The sequence below is a fragment of the Puntigrus tetrazona genome, unplaced genomic scaffold, assembly GCF_018831695.1.
Source record: "Puntigrus tetrazona isolate hp1 unplaced genomic scaffold, ASM1883169v1 S000000836, whole genome shotgun sequence".
In the NCBI taxonomy this organism is placed as follows: domain Eukaryota; kingdom Metazoa; phylum Chordata; class Actinopteri; order Cypriniformes; family Cyprinidae; genus Puntigrus; species Puntigrus tetrazona.
In genome coordinates this window covers 55,001-77,500 of record NW_025048436.1, presented here as the reverse complement: position 1 = coordinate 77,500, position 22,500 = coordinate 55,001, and the positions used below count along the sequence as shown (strand labels likewise).

General features: G+C 37.8%; 3 pseudogenes; 2 read left to right on the top strand and 1 right to left on the bottom strand.

Annotated features, from left to right (window-relative positions):
- LOC122335595 overlaps positions 1 to 596 on the top strand; it is a 7,726-nt pseudogene extending 7,130 nt beyond the window's left edge.
- Positions 597 to 1,607: 1,011 nt separating this feature from the next.
- Positions 1,608 to 11,041, bottom strand: LOC122335593 (annotated as a pseudogene).
- A 1,889-nt stretch (positions 11,042 to 12,930) lies between these two features.
- Positions 12,931 to 22,500, top strand: part of LOC122335594 — a 64,162-nt pseudogene continuing 54,592 nt past the window's right edge.

The following is a 22,500-nucleotide window of genomic DNA, read 5'->3' as shown; positions in this document are numbered from 1 at the left end:
TATATATATATATATATATATATATATATATATATATATATATATAAATTTTTTTTTTTTTTTAAAGTGCAATTTAGTCGTAGCAGTGGTAGTTATTCAGTGTTTTCACTTCTGGGTTTTATGCTAGTACACATCTCTTTCCTAATAGAAGTCCTAGACTATATTAAATCCACGTGTGTGTGTGTGTGTGTGTGTAGGTTTCACAGCTGACCTGCGCTCTAACACCGGCGGTCAGGCCTTCCCTCAGTGCGTGTTCGATCACTGGCAGATCCTTCAGGGTGACCCCAAAGACCCCGCGTCCAAACCCTTCCAGATCGTGGGCGACACGCGCAAACGCAAGGGCCTGAAGGAGGGCCTTCCCGCACTCGACAACTTCCTCGACAAGTTATAAGCGGCCCGGCGACGCGTCTCCGTTCTGGAGGCCGACCTCCGTTTCTTTACACTCATTCCTTCCCTCCTGCACTCGCTTCCTTCCCTCAGAGGTCAGCGGAGGGACTGGACTGTACAGGGCACAAACACCACACCTTTATCACATTCTGACAGCAAATTCAAGTGGATTATGTAAATCTAATAAAGAAAATAAAAATGGAAAATGACATGTGCGTGCGGCGCTTCATTGCCGGTCAGTGCGGATGTTTTTTTTTTTTTTTTTTTTTTGTCTGAGATCAGTGACATTCGTCTCTCACTCTGCTACTGTGATGTTTTAAATAGTCCAGAGGTAAGCTGAAATCAAGATGTTTCAGTGTGTTCTAGAAGGCAGTGTGCTCCAAATCAGGGAGACTATTTGCATTTAGATGCTCCACCAAAACATCTAGGGAATAATATTAGACTGGCTGTCAAATGCAGCTGTAACCGAGCTCAACCAAAGCAGATTTAAAACCAAAAAAAACGCTGTTTTAAAAGGGGCCGGGTCGCTCTGTCCCACACCCTGTCTTCCTGTTTCAGTTGAAGTTGTCACCACGTAATATTTCGAGACACTTCAGTCCAAATATTTCATGCCGTTTTTAAGTTTAGTTATTACACAGGATTGCATTTGTTACACAAGGCATTTTGGACATTTAACGGTTGCATTCTAATACAATATAATGTTAGAAGTTTTTTTTTTTTTTTTCTCATGACTGAATCTAATTTCGGTGGTTATGGCAAATTGCTTTTTACTTGCTGTACTTTCCATATTGACTAATCTGAGCTTTTTGCAAAAATCTAAATTTTTATTTAATTTTTTTTTTTTTGCTAGTTCAGTCTGTAAATGAACTTTTGACTTTAAAACATTAAATTACATTTTTGACAATGCATTACAAATGCATGTTATTCTAAAGCTTTTTTTTTCCTCTAAAAACATTTTTTTGCTCAGAATATTTTTCATTTAAAAATGCATCCAGTTAAGTCCACTTTTATTTTACACGTCAACCTTTTTGAAGTGGACCTTTTACATGTGCTTTAAATGTACTGCAGTTAACAAAAATTAAAAGGCTGATTTAATAGGTCAAGGACATTTGTGTATGTGTGTGTGTGTGTATATATATATATATAACTTAAACTACTGTCTGCAGTACATAAATAGATTACCATTAAATTCAGTCTGCCGTCCTAAAAACGCTGCGATGTAAAGAATGATTCATCTTTATTGAACATGAGTAGTCATACAAAGACCCAACATCCAGAAACACCAGTGTGTTTGCTCTGAACAGTCTTGCACGAGTGCTGAGGTTCACCCTGTAAATAAATACAGCTCCTGAATGATTCTCACCCTCGAGTTAAATTAAGTGCTGAACGTACGAGAAACATCGAAGGAAAACCTTGGCACCGAAGAGAAACCGACCGCCTTCCTCTGGTCTACAATCACACCGCTGTACAAAAAGCTCAACGCAAATCAAACTTCATCGATTCCATAGAATTATTTTCCCACGTTATAATCTAAAATACACAATTCTCGTCCGAATGCGCTAACAAAACATGTAATGAACGCCTGCCTGCTTTTGTACGGCGAATCGTTAGTTGCATACACATCAAAATCTGCTTTATTTAGATGAGAATTAAAACAACAGCTCACCCAGAAATGAATGTTTGTCAAATCTACGTCGCACCAGTGGAAGTGAATGGGTGCCGTCGGCCATTAAACCGATTTTAAAGTAAAGCGAAACTACAAACCCGTTTTCTCAAGATGTGGATTATTTTATCAGCTGTTTGGACTTCCGACGGCGCCCGTTCCCGACGGCACCCATTCGCTTACAGCTCGTCTGCATTCGTGGGTGAGCTATTCCTTTAACTGTAAAGCTCTTAAAACACTGAGCGAGGCGCAGGTTTGGCGAGAGTTTTAATTGCAGCCCGGGTCGGCCGACGCAAAATCAGATACACAAAAATAAAGACGCTTTTGCGCGTTACGTGTCAGTCAGTCGCGGGTGCCGTTAACAGTCAGCGTAAATACGAGCCCTCGAAGTCTAGTCGCGATCGGTTATTAATGACAGAACCCCCTGAAGACAATCCGTGACAGCGGAGAGAAGTTCACGTGTCCGTCTTTACTGTCTCTGAGTACAGCGTTACGGTCAAGTGCAATATCGCGTGCTGACGGAGACGCCGGCGGAGACTACGTGTAGAAGATGAGCTCCGGGATCTGGCCGTCCTCCACCGACGTGCCGTTGTTGTTTCCCGCGGCGTAGCAGAAGGTGAAGCTGGTTTTGGTCCCAGAGCCGGACGACTCGTGCGTGACCTTCCTCATGCCTTTAGTGCCGTAGTGCGAGTCTGGACCCTGAGAATCAGATACGACCTTCACGTTATTAACAAGAATCGGCTAAATAAACATCTCTTGCAAACTAAAAAAAAAACTGCATTCATTTACGAACCGCTTGCTTGCTATAAAAAAAAAATAAATAGCCATTTTTGTATTCTGTCTGTTCTCTTTAATTAACAAAAAGCAAAAAAATAATTTTTTTTCTATTCTGTTTTCTTTAAAATTATTATATGTATTAATTATAATTATATAAATATATTAAATGTAATTTAAATATGACATTTTATTATCATAATTATATATAGTAAATGTAATTTAAATGACATTTTATTATTATTATAATTATATAAATATATTAAATGTCATTAAATATGACATTTTATAATAATAATAATATTAAATTAAATATTATTAAAACTAAATAAGTGACATAACTAATCAAATAACTTTTATATAAGAGATTAAACATTTTAAATGCACACAAAAAATGTGTTTATTATTTAAAAATAAATTATTAATATTATTATAAAAAGAACACTTTACAGCTTTAAAGGATTAGTTCAAAATCTTAGAGCGTTTTCATCCAAAACCTTAATTTCCAAAGAAAAGCAGGAACGTCTGGGATGACACAGAGGTGAGTTAATTAGTCGTTTTAATTTGAAAGTGAACTAATCTTTTAAATCGCTTAAAGCCACAAGTAAAAACGTCTTGGTTACAAAAAAAGATTCCAGTTTTAAAAGCGATGCTGTACTTTGGAGCTTTCTATTCATCTGTGGATCCTGAAAATGAACTGCATCACAGTAGACGGCTACTGTGACGTATTTACGCCTCCTCCGGTGGATTTAAATCTTATCTTGCATTAAATAAATGCATTAACATGCAAACGATCCAGACAGGGCTGGCGTGTGACCTTTAGCGTAGCGCAGGCCGTGTAGTTGACGTTGGGCAGAACCTCCACCGGTTCCTTGAACATGACTCTGAAGGTGCTGGCGATCCGTCGCAGCTGAAGCCGGTGTCGTTCTGCCCCAGGACTGTGTTACTGTCCGTGTGAATGATCTGTTAGAAACACAAAGCAGCACTTTTTAAACCTTTGAGCGCCCCAGACCAGCTCTACTGATGACCTCTAGAAACAGTCCCTTATGACAGGAGCTGTCACTATTAATCACCTTCCAGAAATAAACTGTGAAAATATGTCATGTAGTAATCAATAAGAGGTCAGAAAATTGTTTTATTATAGAAATGATTGTAAATTTCAAATTTTAAAAAGTTTTACATTTTTAAATATTATATATAATATAAATAAATATATATATATATTTATTTATTTATTTTATTTTTTTTTGTATTGTAACTATATATAAACATTTAGTCGTATTATTTTAGTATTGAGATACTACTAGTATTTTTATTCATATTTTAAATATTTATTATTCAATTTTTATTTATTTTAGTACACCATGTTAAACTAAATTAAAACAGGAAAAGAGATCATTTAAAAAATATATATTTATTTTATTTTTTCCCCTACTAATGAAAAAGCTTTTATGGCTTTCATTTTATGTAACTACAATACCCTGGGATTTGGTGAAACTAAATGTACAGACAAAAGTGTACACACTCACACACAAACACACACACACACACACACACACTCACACACACAACACAGACACACACACACACACAGACACACACACACACACAGACACACACACACACACACACACTCACACACACACAGACACACACACACACACACAGACACACACACACACACACACACACACACACACACACACACACACACACACACACACACACACACACACACACACACACACACACACTGCATGAACCGCACCTGTATGTTGACCTGGTAGTCTGTCGGTCCGTGAATGGATCCGTAAAGGCCGAACCCCACGATAAATATCCTTCGATTCACCGAGAACCTGCGGAGAGCAGAGCCTGGGTTAGTCTGAGCGGGCGGTCGGCGTGAAGCGCTCTCTCTCTCTCTCTCTCTATCTCTCTCACCGGATCCGGTCGCTGGTCCCGCTGTAACCCCAGCGGCTCTCCACCTGCCCGAAGCGCGTGATGCTGCACTCCTTCCCGCGCAGACAGCAGCGAGGCCGGTCGATGAACTCCACGCGAGGTTTAGGGTTCACCGTGAAGTGCAGGAACAGACTCACCACCTCCCTGTCCGTCAGAATGGCCGACTGAGCGGGACCTGAGTGAAACACGCGCACAAAGCTACTGCTACAAGGCCTTTAAAATCAATCTGCTGCATTTCTAGAAGATCCCGATCCTCCAAAAGATCTCCTTTACTTCTTCACCATCTGCACCGGATTGCATTTTCTCCCTTCTTATTCTAACGCCACCATGTGATCCTCGACCACAGAAAACAGCCCTAAGGTCGATTTTCAGCTGAAAGCCATTGACGTTTTCCTAGGATCGAACAACTATTTTTGCAAAAATAGCTAAATACGGGTAAAATCACCTTTAAAGTCGTCCAAATGAAGCCCTTAGCGATGCATATTGCTAATTAACAATGAATTTTGATATATTTATAGTAGTACATTCACGGGACGTAATCTTTAATATTCTAATAATTTTTTGTCATGCATTATTTTGTCCCATACAATGCATTTCTGGCTATTTCTAGAAATATACTTGTGCCGCTGAGGACCGTTTCTGAGCTTCAGGATCACATACGAGCTACAGAAGGCCTTCTGATAATAAAGCGCTCCGTCTTTTCAGGCTTTACGGGGTTAATGTCGTCAGCGTGGCATAGAGACCTGCGGCGAACTCCTCTATGGTCATGAGAGGGAAGCGGATGAGGTTGAGGGCCTTCCCCAGCACGCGTCTCTTGTTCTCCGGCGTGGGCTGGAGCTGCTGCCGGTGAGCCTCAGCTTCCGCCCAGCGGACCGCCGCTCCGAACAGATGCACCTCGCGCACTCCCAGAGTGTCCCTCTCCAGCACCGCCACCAGCGTGTCTGACAGAGACAAGACAGAGACGGCCAGGGTTCTTATGACACCAAACACAATGGCTGGCGATACACCGGGCAGCCTTTTTGGGGCAATGCTGCTTGGGCGGTTTTTCTTTTGGAATAGTTTGGATCGGTCTGGGCCCTGTGTCTCATCTGGATGACCGTCGACGCTAGAAAAGATGCCCAGTGTATCATCAGCTTTTTTTTGGGGGGGGTTGGTAAGATTTAGTTTTTTAATGTTTGTTTAAAAGAAGTGTCTACGGCTAACCAAGCCATTTATTTGCTCAAAAATACAGTGAAATGTTGTAGCTTTTAAAATAGATATATATATATATATATATATATATATATATATATATATATATATATATATTTATAAAAATTATATATATATATATTATATAAAAATATATATATATATATATAATACCATTATTTTGCAAAACAGAAAAAACAATCTGTTTTTAACAATTCTAAATTATTATTTTTTTGTGCATTCTAATTTAATCTCAATCAAACTATGGTTGGGTTATTTTTTTATTATTTATAAAAATAGCTTTAAAAATACAGCTAACACAATAAAAGCATAGAGTCATGATAACAAATTAAAACATGATTTTTGAACACGTCCATTTTTGCAAATAAACTTATTTTTGTGAAGCGCAGCTGGATTTTCGCATCATTACTCTCCTGATCCTTCAGAAATAATTCTAATATTGCTCAAAATACATTTGTGATTATTGCCGGTGTTGAAAACAGGAACTGATAGAATCTATTCTACAAAATAGAAAGTTCAAAAGAGCGATTTAATGTGTTCTTGAATAAAAAATTGTAATTTTCTGAATTGTAGTGTATATTATTTTAAAACAATGGGCTGTGGTCTTTATTAATCAATTTAGTTCAAGTAAACGTTGCCTTAGAAGCAAATTAAAAAAAGAAATGCACTCTTTACAATAAGGTCCCGTTAGCTAATGCACTAATTAACGAACTGACAATGAGCAATGCATTTATGTTTATTCATATTCTAGAACATGCATCGTTAACGTTCATAAAAAAAAAACTTGTTTGTTCATGTTCGTTTACACCGCAATAAATAATATTAACCGCTAAAAAATAATAATAAATGTATGCAATTAACCAAGATTATTAAATGCTTTCAAAGAAAGCAAGAAAAAAAGAAAACAATAGGATGAAAAAAAATAAGCTAAATATGCAAATCACAGGCACGATTATTAAACGTTTTGGTTACGCTTATAATAACTACAGACTTTAAATCATTAGTTAAGCCTTACTTAAACCATTGTTCCAACATTATTATGCATTAGTAAGCAGTTGCCTTGTTCTTGAGCACATGCATAGAATTTTAACTTTATTAGTGATCGATTTATAATTTCTAAATTATAACGTTATTTAGGACTGGGAGGAACGTTTATGATTACGTCTAAGTAAATGATTACTGAAATGTACATTAATAAATCATATCATCTAGACACATGACAATGGTGTAAATATTAAATGCTTGAATATTTTTTCAAGATGCAAAAGATTAAACCGTACACTTCGTAAACGAACAACAAACCTCTGCAGTTCCACAGGAAAAAAAAAATGTTTTCATATTTTCTGCATCTTGAAACGAATAGTTCTGTATAACGTTGCCTTTAAACCTCCTTTGCAACAGATACGCTTACAAACCAAGAACAAGGCATTTCTAGCCGCATTTATGAGCTTACCGTTGATTATTAACGTTGTGACAACGGTTAACTAACGCTTAACTAACGATTCTTAGCATGTAGTTGCTATGATGCTTTTTTATAACGGAGTAGTTCACCCAAAATGAAAATCCAGTCAACCTTTTTGAACACAAAAGCCACCGGAAGTCAGTGGCTACCGACAGCAACTCTTAAAATATCTCCTGTGGGTGAGTAACGTGTTGACCGAGCTGTCATTTTTAGGTGAACGGTCCCTTTAACGGCGAGTCAGTGCCGGGCAGCGCTCCTGTAAAGCGGTATACCGTGGATTTGTTTCCGTGATACAGTACCCAGATCAATATCTGTGAATCCCTCAGCGGCCAGAGCGTCTCCTGTGTTTTTGTCGATGTTCTCCAGGCACAGGCTGGCCAGCTGCGGCTCGTCGAACAGCCTGGCCTTCAAAACAAAGCAGAGGTCAGACGGTCAGAGCGGCGCGAGCGCGTGCGAACCCCGCTGGCGCGAACGAGCTCTACCTGCGTGAGCAGCATGAAGGCGTTGTCGGCTCGCAGGTTCTTCTTCAGGAACTCCACGCAATGGGCCTCCAGAGCCGGGACGGCGTACTTCTTAGCCGTGTAGAGAGTCGTCATCACTGTCTCGGGGCCGATTTGAACCTCATCGGAGTACAGGAACCTGGAGGAAAGTCACGTTATTTCGCACATCGCAAGCTCAAGCGGCCGTCTTCAGTGAGAGTCGTAACGAAAACATCCGGCAAAGCAAAAATAAATGCGTATTCTGTTTTGACCTTGCATGCGTGTCGTCCCATTTTACGGGAGTCTCTTCTGCTCATCAAGGCTGCATTTATTCGATTAAAAATGCATGGGCAATTTTATTTTAAAATAAAATTTAGGTATCGCACGATCCTTTGGAAGTCATTGTATGCTGATTTATTAAGTGCTGAAACCTTAACATGTACTTTTTTCTTTCAGCGTTTGATGAACAAGGTAAAAAGAGCACCAAACGGGGCCGTCCAGACTCGGTCCAGGAGGCTCCGCCCCTAAAAAAACACACTCGAAGCAGCGAACGAGCTCTCACTAGACACACTAGAAGCTTCCTCGCAGGACACCGGACTGAGTTCGGACCGCCCTGCTTTCAGAAGTCTTCACCGCGACTTTTTAGAGGCGGCACAACGGTTAAAATCGGACTTCTGAAGGATAGTGTGACACTGAAGACTGAAAATTCGGTTTTTGATCACAAAAATAAATCGTGTTTTAAAGTATATTCAACTATTGCGGCAATGTTACACAGAAAAAAATATATATACATTTTTTATCAAACAGATTTAGCCTTATACGAGCTAAACTCGTACTGGGAGAGTATCGAGAAGAGCGCTCGTACTTGAGTAACGCGAGGAACGCCGCAGGCTCGACGTCAGGAAGCTCGATCTCCGTGGAGGTGGTGGCCATGCCTCCGTTAAACATGGCATCAAATACCGCGCTGCCGACGGCCAGAACAAACCTGCAACGGTAACATTGAAATGGCAAATAATAATTGTTATGGCAAATCATGACGAAGTATTGCTTTAAAAACAAATAAGCACATGCGCGGCAAATTCTAAAGGCACGTTTGCATTTGTTACAGCTTTGGCTTTAGCTTATTTCACATTGAAGTAACTAAAAATTGCAAACGCAGAGGTCAGAGATACGGCCGTTTTACGGTAATCAAAACGGATTCATACTATGTAAATATTTATTTAATAAATAAACATTTATAGTAAAATTAATAAACAGTTCTGACAAAAAAGGGTCAGAAATGAAAAATATAAATTTCGAAAAAGTTGGAATTGTGAGGTATATCTTTCCAGGGCATTAATAAAACTAAATAATACAAGAAAATGTAAACAAAAAAATGTATTGTATCTTGTTTATGTATTGCAATTCACTTATATATACACTTATAAATATATATATATATATATATATATATATATATATATATATATATATATATATATATATATATTAGCTAATTACCTTTTTTTTTTTATTTCTAAAAATTGCGAGATGTAAAAAAAAAAAAAAAAAAAAAAAAAAAAAAAAATTACATCCAAAATTGTTACAACAATTTCGATCTCACAATTATGACTTTTCTCAAACTGATTAAAAAATCAATTTTTTGAGATATTGCACCTTTATTCACGCATTTATTTTTATTCGTTGGGAATTTAAACGTAAGCTAATGTCTAACACACTTAGGAATTGTCACAATGCGATTCGGTTTTCATCATAAAAAAACTCCTTTTACTGTGTCTCGTGACAAGATGTCAAACCAGTTTCTTGGAAGATTGTCAAAATACGGACTACTCTTATGATGCTTTCCTGGAGCTTGACGGCTTCAGTCTCCATCCGCTTGCATTATAATAAAACTGAGCTAAACATCTCCTGTTTTAAGGCAACCGTGTTGAGTACATGTGACCCCGGAAGCAGTCATCAGTAGCACGCCTACATTTTTTAAACTTTTATTTCTATGCCAAAAATCAACGCGATATTAAGTAAAGATCGCGTTTCATGTTTAGCAAATTTCCAACTTTAAATTGAACAAAACTTATTTTTGATTAGCAATACGCTTTGCTAAGAACTTCCTTTGGACGTATTTTCTGTGCACGCACATCGAACACTACGCGCTACGTCCCCCAACATATCTAATTTGCCCTATTTCGTGCCCAGAATCTATTTCTTTTGCACAAATTTCAATGCACAAAATATGTCTTCATGTACAGTGTTTATGTAAAGTTGCTGTACAGTCACAGATAAACTATTCATATTGCATAGGTTTTATAATTGCATATATATATATATATATATATATATATATATATATATATATATATATATATATATATATATATAGTTGTATATTTATGTTTACATTTATGCTCAGTTAGTATCCAGCACCGTAAATAGCAAAATATATTGCTACCCTATTAAACCACACATCAATAGAAAGCTTTTTTTTATTACCCTTATGACTGGTTTTGTCCTCCAGGGTCACAAATAATAACATACAGTGATTTTAATGATTTGCTGACTCAGTGAATTTAACGAATCACCTGTGAGCGGGTATCCTCTGGACTCCCATTCCTTTACCCACTAGAAAGTAGAACGTCGCTCAGTACTTCATTATTGAACAAAAACGCGAATCTCTCCTTCACGGTGCATTTCGTCGCCTGCCAGTTATAAACGGGCTCCCGGTACACGAGCACGGCGGCCGCGGCCGGGGCAGCGGACAGAGACGAGTGCGTCGCCGGTGTCATCGCTGCGTTCGACGGGTTTCCAGTCATATTCGAGGCGACCGAAGCCGGCGGCCCCACCGCCGCCGCGGCAGCCGGGAGAGCGTTCACGAGGTTCGGCGGAGGTCCTAAGGCGACGCCGGGGATTTCCCAGGCCCACAGGCCCCGGTTGAGGATTTGGGCGCCTCATCACGCTCTGAGAGCCTCCGCCGCCTCCCACGGATCCCCGTGACTCGCAGCCAAAGCGTAAGGACTGTTGCTCGGTTGGCTGTTACCCAAGCCCAGGTCCGGAGAAGTTTAAACACGGAACCCGACCGCTATTGTCTCCGGCAGCCATCTTGGACTGAAGCGCGCCCCCGCTGATTGAGTAAACAAATCGCGAGCGCTGTCAGTATCCTGTCATCTCGAGCGCACAACATCCGGTCCCAAATGCACATGTGTGAAGTTACGTATATTTCTTCAAAAACTACTTCCAATTTGGTTTCCAGTTTTTTCACATTATCTTTTCTATTATTTTAGTGGAACAGACTAGAAATTGTTCTTGAAATATCTTTAAAATCAAAGTCCTGTATATAAATATATAAAATGCATTAATTAGCAATTAATTAGTCAATTCCCTAGTTGATATTTTAATTGTAATATCTTATTTCTTATATATCTTTAACATTTTTAAATTAGCATTTTTAGTTTATTTATATATCTGTATTGCTTTTATACACAAATAAACAAAATATTAATTAAAATCTTTGCTATGTAAATACATTTCTAAAATTAATTATAATTATGCGTAAAATATATTTGTTATTCAGCTATTCTAGCATTGCATTTACAGTACAGCCCTTGTGTTATTTAAGATTGCCGAAAGCTAGGATTTCTTCCTATTAAACATCCTCATAAACGTTATTGCATGCAAAAAAAGAAGCTCGAGAATGCATGATCTGTTTTCTCCGTATATATTTGATCTGGTTTACCTGGTTGGTCACGTGCTGTTACGTCCACGGGTGCGTGCGAATGACAAATTCATAAGTTCATATGAATCTGTTTGAGGTGTCGTGACGCCCTCGTCCGGATGAAAGGGGAGCGCCGCGGTGACGTCACGCGCCCCGAAACCGCAGCGAACGCAGCATCTGCGTAAAAAAAGCCCCGTCGTGAAACTGTATCTCTGTAATGATGTCGAGGCGCGGGGAATGCAGTTAGAAAAGGAGGGAATGAACTAAGTGTCAGCCCTAAGTGCTTCTACAGTTAGGCTTTGCTTTGAGAAAACTCTCTAGTCTGAGGATTTCCGAGGCGAACCGTTTTTTACATATCTGTATTATTCAAATATCACATTATATAATATAGAGATATATTATATTAAATACTTGCCTTGCCAAAAAAATTTCAAACCATTTTATACGTCTATATTATTCAAATGTTAAATTATATATGAATTATTTGCCTTGTCAAAAAATATTATCAAACCATTTTATACATCTATATTATTCAAATATTACATTATATATTATATATTAATTATTTGCCTTGTCAAAAAATATTTTCAAACCATTTTATGCATCTATATTATTCAAATATTACATTATATATTAATTATTTGCCTTGTCAAAAAATATTTTCAAACCATTTTATGCATCTATATTATTCAAATGTTACGTTATATTATATAGAGATGTAATATATGAATTATTTGCCTTGTCAAAAAAGCATTTTGGTGCAATTTATTATGATTAAATACAACCAGTTACTTACAAAATTCATGAATAAAACTAATACCTGGGGAGTCGGTTTCACAAGAAATCTTAGAATATTATTCAGATTCTTAACTCTTGAGGCAAAATGACTTGAAATTGTTCTCATAGCTGTTCTTCATTTGTAAATGCCAGTCTGTGAGTCTTTTTGATACAATGCCAGTGATATTTCAACATGCAATTAATGATTTTTTTTATAGCAATAATAATTTCCCTAAATATAAAGATACAATTAGATAGAATAGATAGTATTTTTGTGCGCGCGCGCACGCACACAGACACATTTATATATAAATATATATATATATATATATATATATATATATATATATATATATATATATATATATATATATATAATTGTCATCTCATTCAATGCAGAAGCCGCCCATATATGCGATTTTTGTGCTTTAATAAAAGCGCAACACTGTTATATAATCCGGGCACGTAGGCGTCCGGGTCTGCATGCGGAGGCGCGGGAGTCCCGCGTGAAACTCCAGCGCGTGGCGTGACGCTCCGTCTGCCCCTCGCCGTGACGTCACGCCGCGAGCCGAGCTGTCCGCGCGCCGCCGGTGCTGAAGCAAGATGGCAGAGGAACGGCCGACGAACTGACGGGACCGCGGGGAAAGTGCTCCGCGAGAACCTTTCCCGTTCGCTCGCGCGTTTATCCGATCCCGGCGAGTAAACGGACCGTCCCGTTCCGGCGGAGGTCGACGCGGCGCGGCGCGATGTCTCTGCTGTGCGTCGGGGGTGAGTGACGGGCGTGCGCTCGCCCTTTGTTGGGACAGAATCGCGTTTGTCATACAGTATCCCTCACAAAAAGTACAGTGTGAGAAGATACCGCACTAATTTACCATATTTGCATGGCACTTTTTTTTTTTTTTTTTTTTTTTGCTGGTGATTGCAAAACCATGGCTTTTTTTTTTCACATATGCATGCCAATACCATGGTATAAAACTGGTAAAAAAAAAGTGCTATTGCTGTATCACGGGGCTTTAAAACGAACCGTGCAATTAAAGTAGCTCTTATTGTATTTTTTTAAAAGGCACGAATGTGGTGCATGATCAAAATAACGCGGTTTAAATTAATATCGTCGCCTTGTTTTATCGTGATGTTTTTGTCCTGTCGCCGATGTTAAGATGTGTTCGTGTTTTTCCATTTTAAGACTCATTCGTCAACCTGTTAAGCAACTGTTTAAGTGTTAATGTGGAAATTTAACGCGTGCATATAAGCTCGCCGCGTTGATATTTCGAGCATCTGCTGAGTAGAAACGCGTTATTACGACGGGGATTGCTCATAGCGCGGAGTGGGGATCTCTAGCACGGCGTGGGAAATAAGCTCGTGAGGGAATCCTGTGTGTGTGTGTGTGTGTGTGTGTGAGCTTGATGAAATGACATTTCTCGTGAAGATCATTCTGGTCACGCTCTACACGGCGCTAACCGGGGCTCCACGTTTCTTCGGGTTCATAGATGAAATGATTGATTGACAGATGATCGTTTCTTCGTGCACGCTCGTAACGTGGCGCGTGCACGCACGATGTTCCGCAACATCCGTCGGAGAGACTCGCGTGCATCCGATGCACTTCCACAACAAAACAGCGCTCGCGGGATGACCGGAGTCCAGCTCGGATGATCCTGCTCTGATGCATTGACACGTGGCTGCCTCGTTCTCATTCTGTGCTGCACCAGACTATAAAACACTAGCTGCTCTCTCACTGGTAGTGCTGCTCACACGAGCAGGGAGAACCTCACTAAACCTGTCAAGAATCAGCCTTGAATAATTGCATTAAAAAAAAAGAAAATTAAAAATGTCATTTAGTATACATAAAAAATATCTAAATAATAGAATCTAAGCATGTACACATGAATAATTATATATATAATTCTCGAAAGAATATTATTTTTGTATTATAAAATGCGATTATATATATATGCATATATGCAAAACATTATTTGTTTGCATTATGCAAAGAGATATAATACATATTAAAAATATGCTTATTTTTAGAAATAGCAGTATTTTGTGACATCATGAAGAAAAAGTAAACTCACCAATAATTCCCTTTTTAGTGTAATTAATTGAATGCAAAAACAAACGAATGAATAAATGATGCTAAATGAAATAAAATATGTATGAAATAAAACTAAATTAAATAATATATAATTTATATATAATTTTTTATATATATATATATATATATATATATATATATATATATATATATATATATATAAATAATTAATTTATTTATAATTTATGCTGATTTAAATATTTAAAAAAAATTGTCTGCTTGATTTTATATGATACCGTATAAAATATTTAAATATAGTAATGAGACTTCGTAGGGGAGATGCACTTTTTTGCAATGAAAAATATTAAATTTAAAACAAACTTAAGTAAACTTACTTTGAAATGTAGACTTAAGCGCGATCTTAAGCCTCTGGCAGCAGCTAGCATGTTAACTCCAGTAACTCCTGAATCCTCTCCCTCTTTCCCTGTGCAGTGATTTACACGACGTCCCTGAGTAAAGCCACAGCGACTGTTCGGGAAAGGGGTTATGGGTTTATTGCTTAATGAGACGACAAAGCTCTCATTCCTGATGCGCAGTTTGTCATGAGCGAGGTGTTGGATCAATGTTCGTTACAGGAGAGACTGCGCAGCACGGAGGGTCGTGACTGAATTAAGCTCTTTACTTAAGATATCACAAAGCTAGTATATTCCCTAGTCAGTTCGCATATGTAACTCTCAGCTTAGAAATCCAAAGATGCATGCATTACATAAGGTCTCGTTGTTTGTTGCGTGATATAAGTCATATGTTGAATGTAGGAGTGTTTTTCTCACGCTTAGGCAATATTGAAAACGCTTTCGCAGTCGGCGCGGCCAGATGACATCCCACCTCCGGTTTCCGGCCAAATAGCGCGAGGTCTTGACGTTTGCGAGGAGCTTTCTCGCTCAAGTCCAAATGCTTTCGAAGAGACTCGGCCCCCGACTGAGGTCTTGCGTGTTTCTAGTGCTTCGTAAAAAACTCCCGCAAGAAATAGTTCACCCTGAAACGAAAACTGGCCGAACCCTCGGGTGTAAAAGATGCAAAACAGATTTGATTCGGAGAAATGCATCGCTCGAATGGATGGGTGCCGTCAGAATGAGAGCGATCCGCACCACTCCAGTCCATCGGTTCACGTCCTGAGAGGCCGAAAGCAACGTGACTGTACGAAACAAATCCACCATGACCGCGTTTTTGACTTCAATCCGCAGCTTCCGGCTAAAATATGAGTTCATAATCCATAACGACGCTTCCTCCGTTTAAAAACTGGGAGAGGAATCTGCTCAGATCAAGCACCGTTTACAAGCCAAAACAGCTCTTTTGATGTGAGAGCGTTATCGTGGATTACGGGCTCATAACTTAGTCGGTATCAAAGTTATAAAGACGCAGCTTTCGGCTTCATAAGACATTAACTGATGGACTGGAGTGGTGTGGATTGCTCCGGACGGCACCCATTCGCGCTGCAGAGGAAGTGACGGAGTCCTGCGTTCCTTCCGATCTGACGAAGAAACGCGGTTTTGGGGCGAACCAAGAAAGTCTCAAACCCCCAAAGTCTGCCTTCAAGAGCCCGAAATCTCAGCATCTCGCTATTTTAGGAGAAACTCGTCACTTAAACGAAGGAGACTTAACGGTGCGCTAAATTATGAAGGAGCGACATAACATTTTCCTCTGGGCATGTCAGTAAAGCCCATTCGGGAGGTCTTCTTTCTTCGTTCCGGTTTCGCAGTCAGCTGGTTGTTTTCCTCTCGGCTGCGGTGAATAAACGGGGCCTGGGAGCCATTGATTACGACGTGTTGTTTGTGGGCAGCACATCCAGCTCTGAATTATTTATATTGGCAGTGATTTATGATTCTAAGCTATTATTAAGCACTGGTTTCCTGGGTTCTGCGATCCGGCATCCTCTTCATTGATCCGGCCTGGGTATTGATATATATTACAGTGGTCTGTTTTAACTCGGCTCGATGAAACAGCGTACGATAGAGCGGCCCGCCTCGCTGTAATTCAATCTTCGATGGAGCTGAATGGCAAAGATCGCTTCCGGTTTGCCGTCGTTCTTCAGCGTTGATTGGCTTGAACTGGAGAGAGCTCCGTGGCTTGAAATAGACTGTGTGTTTCAGCGCAGATATATGGTGGCCGGGATCGGGTCGTCATATTTCTGTCGACTATGCAGATATAAAGAAGCTGTATCAGACCAGAGGATCTATTTTTATGTGCATCTGGGGACTCTTTTAACCAGCCTCACCTGCAAACTGGTACAAGCGTGAGGAGAGCAGGCCAGAGACTGATGATTTCTATTTTTTGTAAATTCATTCGACTGTATTATTTGTCTGTCTACCCATCATCCATCTATCCATCATTTTGTCTATCTATCTATCTATCTATCTATCTATCTATCTATCTATCTATCTATCTATCTATCTATCTATCTATCTATCTATCTATCTATTCTTCCATTTATCCATTCTTATTTTGTCTGTGATTGTGTCCATCCATCCATTCACCGTTTTGTCAAACGTTCTGCCATCCATCCATCCATCCATCCATCCATCGATCTATCCATTCATCCATTCATTCATTCATTCATTCATTCATTCATTCATTCATTCATTCATTCATCCATCATCTATCTTTCCATCTATCCATCATTTTCTATCATTTTATCCGTCTATCCATCCATCTATCATCATTGTCTATCATTTTGTCCATCTATCCATCTATCTATCTATCTATCTATCTATCTATCTATCTATCTATCTATCTATCCTTATTTTGTCTGTGATTGTGTCCATCCATCCATCCATCCATTCATCAACAAATGATCTATAGCTTAATCTCTCTCTCTTAAATCATATGAATGAATGTGTGTATCTTTAGCCGTTTAACTGTGAAAACTTGTTTGTGAAGGGCGAAATAAAACCAAACAAGGGGTGTATTGAGGATCTACTAAATGCCCAGCGTGCGATGAGTCTGATAAATAGCACTATCTGCCGTCGACGTGACGCGTCCGGGATCCATTAGTGACTCTGAAGCCCTGGGGAGAAAAACGCTGTGGACTCGATCAAACCGCAGAGAGACACAGTGAGTCAGAACCGAGAAACCAACAGCGAGTGCTTTCGTTGAAGGAATTTGCTGACGTAGTGAAAACAGCATTAAGAGGCCATTGGGTGAAATTGAACTGAAGTCTTTATTTCTAAACTGTAGTGTTTGCTGCTGGAAAGACCAGCATTTGTTGTGTTTGGATGATGGTTCTGGTGTCCCAGGGCCTCTTGCGCTTTACACAAAGCTATCGAAATGCTTTCAAAAGACTATAATATTTCATATTTGCTGATGGACTACTTTAATGATACTTTTTTTATGTTTTTCATAAAATGTAAATATGCAAGAACTGATAAAAAAACTGATTGCAATGTCAGAGTAGCGTCTTTTCTTCAAATAAATGCTATCGCTTAAAATGCATAAATGTAAATATGAGGAACTAACATGATAAAATACATTTTTTAATGTATGCACCTGCTTTTAACCGTGAAATATGGTTAAAAATAATCATGATAAAAGTTTTTCGAATGTGTGTTCGAAAAGTTCGCATGTTCACGCTAATAAATAAAAAGTCATTCCGTTTCAAAAAAACGTTTTATAATTTATAGAAGCCCGTTTCTGCCACTGCATTAAATAGATAAATGAGTAAAAAAGGCAGGCTGATTGTGATTTTGTCTCACAAGTTTTTGTTGAGTTTATATCTAAACAAGCCAGACATCGATTGATTTTCCGATGCAAACAACCCACAATCATGACTTTTCATATTTCATATCAACCTCACTTGTTAATTGTGTCTTTATACACTGTAAAAAAGAGTTGAGCCAACTTAAAATTTGAAGGCAACCGTCTTCAGCTGATTTTGAGCAGCTTTTGTTATACAAACTTAAATCAAACTGAAATCAATCATACAATCACTTTTATTTATATAGCGCTATTTAACAACACAGATTGTATCAAAGCACTGAACAGTATAAAGCAGAAGAATACATTGATAGGCATGTATAGTGACTTAGATTTAACAATGTGTTCTTAAATGCAGAGATAACGATACAATGATGTATGTGATTGTTATTGTGTGTGTGTGTGTGTGTGTGTGTGCATCTGGATGTGTGGTGTTCTGGATCTAGGTGTTCTGGTCTCTGATGAACGTAATTTCTTGGTGCTGACCCACTAACTAGTCTGAATACAAGCTCAGAAAGAGAATAAGAAAGAAACCAGACTAATATTAGTGTGGATGTGTTTTATGAGGAGTGATCTAATTAATGCAGCCTAGCAATCCTTCAATGGATGTGAATAACAGAAGCGTAGTAGTGTGTTACGTGTAGGCTAGGTTAAAAAGGTGTGTCTTTAATCTAGATTTAAGATGGAAGAGTGTGTCTGCCTCCCAAACAGTGTTAGGAGATTGCTCCAGAGTTAATGTTAAGTTTACTCAACTTCTTTTTTTTATGGTGTAGCTTAAAATAATAAAAAAAAGGCAGAATTTGATGTAAAAAAAAAAGTCTCTTTGTTTCTACTTCTTTTTATTCTGTGGCAGAACTGAATTGAAATTTTAAAAAAACCTGTCACACCCTATGGTTAGATGTTTCTGCTCATGCTGTCTGACCTTGATTCCGTCTCCATTTATGTAATTGGTTTCAGGTGAGTTTCATTAGTACTCCTCATTTGCTTTGGTACCTAAGTTGAAGTCTTTGTCCGGTCTCGTCTGTGTGTCTCCCGCCCCTCCGTACGTGGATTAATTAAAGACTGTTTGACTCCGTCTTCATATAATCATTTCTGCTAAAGGCTTAGTTCTCCCCAGAATTAATTTCTGTTATCAATTACTTACTCTCATGATGTTATCTGACCCTTCATAGACAACAGCGGTCCAGAAACATAATGAATGCATCAATGGCTCAACGTTTTTGTGCAAAGAAAACAAAAATAACAATTTACTCGATCGTTCTCGATGTCTTTCGCTATTTTAGAGAGTGTCACATGTCACGCAGAAAACATTTTCCTTCCCGTAAAGCTGCTTTGCAGAGATTTGTACTGTGAAGAAAAGCATTATACAAATAAACTTGAAATGAACCGAACTGAATTATCGTCATCTTCGTGCATCCGACACCGTAAACGTGACAGGAACGAAGAAAGCATTGTGAAAAGTAAACTTAGAATTGCATGAGATAAAGCAATTAAATGTTTTTTTTTTTTTTAATTTATCGATTTTAAACCGACTTTCATGTTAATCAGTATTTCAGTCGATTCGAAAACGTGTGAAGTGTTGAGTCCCAGAGCATCCTCCTGTGCTGTAGAGTCTGTAGACGTCCTCCCGAAACGAAACGAACATCTCTTCAGATGGTTTTAATGGCCGCATTTCCGGTCAGGTGCCGGAACTAACGCGAGCGCGCATCGGAATCACTGCGGCACAGTGAGATTACCCAGAATGCAAACCACACGAGGCGTTTATGACACACTCACTTCCTGTGTGAATGGCCGTTCGCGAGCTTTGGGTGGGGTTTGCATGTTAATGCCGCTCTGCGCTGCGTGCCATGTGCTACAGCAGGCATCAATAATGCATGGGAGCACACGTCACCCCGGTGCAGAGGAACTTGGAGAAACCCCCTCTTTCTGCTCATCAATAATACACAAGCTCTTCTGTTTCTGAATACGCACTGCACATGCATCACACATTCGTGGGAAGTTTGGTGTCAAAACACCGAATGCAGTTGGTGCACGGACAACATGTTGTTTCGTTGTGTTCTGATTTTACCGGTTGGTTTTTTTTTTTCTCCGGCACTAACTCTTACTCTTCTGTCTGTTATTTACAGTGAAGAAGGCCAAATATGATGGACCCCATGGTAAGTGATATAATATTTATTAGAAAGCTATAGAGTAGTGCATAGTTCATGATACTCAAAAACAAAAAACATTAGTGTGCTTTTTTATAAAGTATACTTTTTTATTAAATTATAAAATTTTATTTATAAAATTGTTCAGTACAATACTTATCGGACTCAGTTTTTCTTGTAGTTATCTAATTTAATGTTTATCTACATTAATGTATATTTTATTATATATATATATAGATATATATATATATTTTTTAATATATATATATATATATATATATATATATATATATATATATATATATATATATATATATATATATACACATTTATTTTTATTTTACATATATATATATATATATATATATATATATATATATATATATATATATATATAGATATATGTAAAATAAAAATAAATGTATATACATTATAGAAATTGAGCAGTACGATACAATGCAGTGCAATTTCCATCAAGTGATCTAGTTTAATGTTAGTTTATATACATTTTTAAACATAAAAACAAACGTATAAAATAATGTATAAATATATTTTAAACGGATTTAACTAACAATTTAGTAATCCAGTTTAATGTTAATTCACATGAATTATTTACAATTAAAAATACATTAATCAAATGTGACAAAAACACGCTAAATTCTACATTTAATTATCGTCCGGTACAATACTTTTGGACAATGCTGTTTAACCAATGAAGAAAAAGATTTTTTTTTCATCATTTAGTAATCTAGTTTAATTCTAATAATAATGCTAAAGACATTTTTTATACATTTATTCAGTGCAATACGCTATTTGAATGCTATATGATGATTATGTCTTTTTTTTTTTTCCTCCTGCAGAGAAGTTCAACACGTACGTGACTTTAAAGGTTCAGAATGTGAAAAGTACGACCATCTCCGTCCGGGGCAGTCAGCCCAGCTGGGAGCAGGACTTCATGTTGTGAGTCTCATCCTGTAGCTTTTTTCCGTCTTTTATTAGTCTTAATGGAAACACGTTCACCCTGACGACCTCTGTGCTCGTTCGGTTTATATTCCTGCTGCGTTCAGCAAGACTTATCTGCTTATTTGCTCCAAAGTTTCTCTCTCATGACTCAGCGCACTTAACTGAGTTTTTAAATATGTTACACTTGCAGTTTCAACTTACCAGTCTCTATAGGACCTTGTATTAAGGAGCTATAAAGCTAAACGATTGGACAAGGAACATAGCATTCGATGAGATGTATTTGAGATCTTTTGATTGCATTTGGGTTTTTTTTCTGCTACATCTATTAGCCGATAGCATAGCTCTGTTATATATCTCCTAAAGCCGAGTTTCCTGTTTCGTTTTAGCTGCTTCGGCTTATTTCCAGCCAAATCGACCGACACCAGGTCAGACTAACTGAGATAAAGCTGGATTATTTGGCGCACGTGTTTTACGTTATGGATAAAAAAAACCCGCATCATTGGTTTTGCTTCATCCCAATGAAAATAATGTTTCTAAAAAAGGGGAATATTTATTATCGATCCGTTTTGGCTATTAGGAAAATGTATATTCAAATATAAATATTATATCAAACTAGTTAAAATCCAATTTAGCTTATTTTCAAAAAGCCTTTAAAGCTCAGTCTTTAAAAAACTAAAGAACTCGTCTAAATTAATATAAAATATGCTTTTATTTATTTTATAGAATTTTATTATTTAAAATTTATTATTATTATTATATATTATATCAAACTAAATATTATATCAAACTAGTTAAAATCCTTATTTTCAAAAAAGCCTTTAAAGCTCATTTAAAATCGATAAAGTCTTTAAAAACTAAATAACCCGGCTAAATTAATATAAAATATGCTATTATTTATTTTCTATAATTTTATTATTATACATTTATTATTATAATAAATTATTTTTACTCAGATAGTTTTTAAATTTTAAAAATAATTTTCTTTATTGTTTTGCATTTCATTAACATGACAAACGTGAGAAATGCGTCAGCTTGCTGTTGAACGTAGCCCTCTTCTCTCGATCTTCCTCTCACGCTGAGATTTACTGTGTGAGATCGCCGTCGTCTTCTCTTTATCATTCACTCGTCTCTCAGTTCTTACGTAACGCCGCTCTGCAGAGAATCTCCTCCTGCTCTCTGCTACGTGACGGGCCTT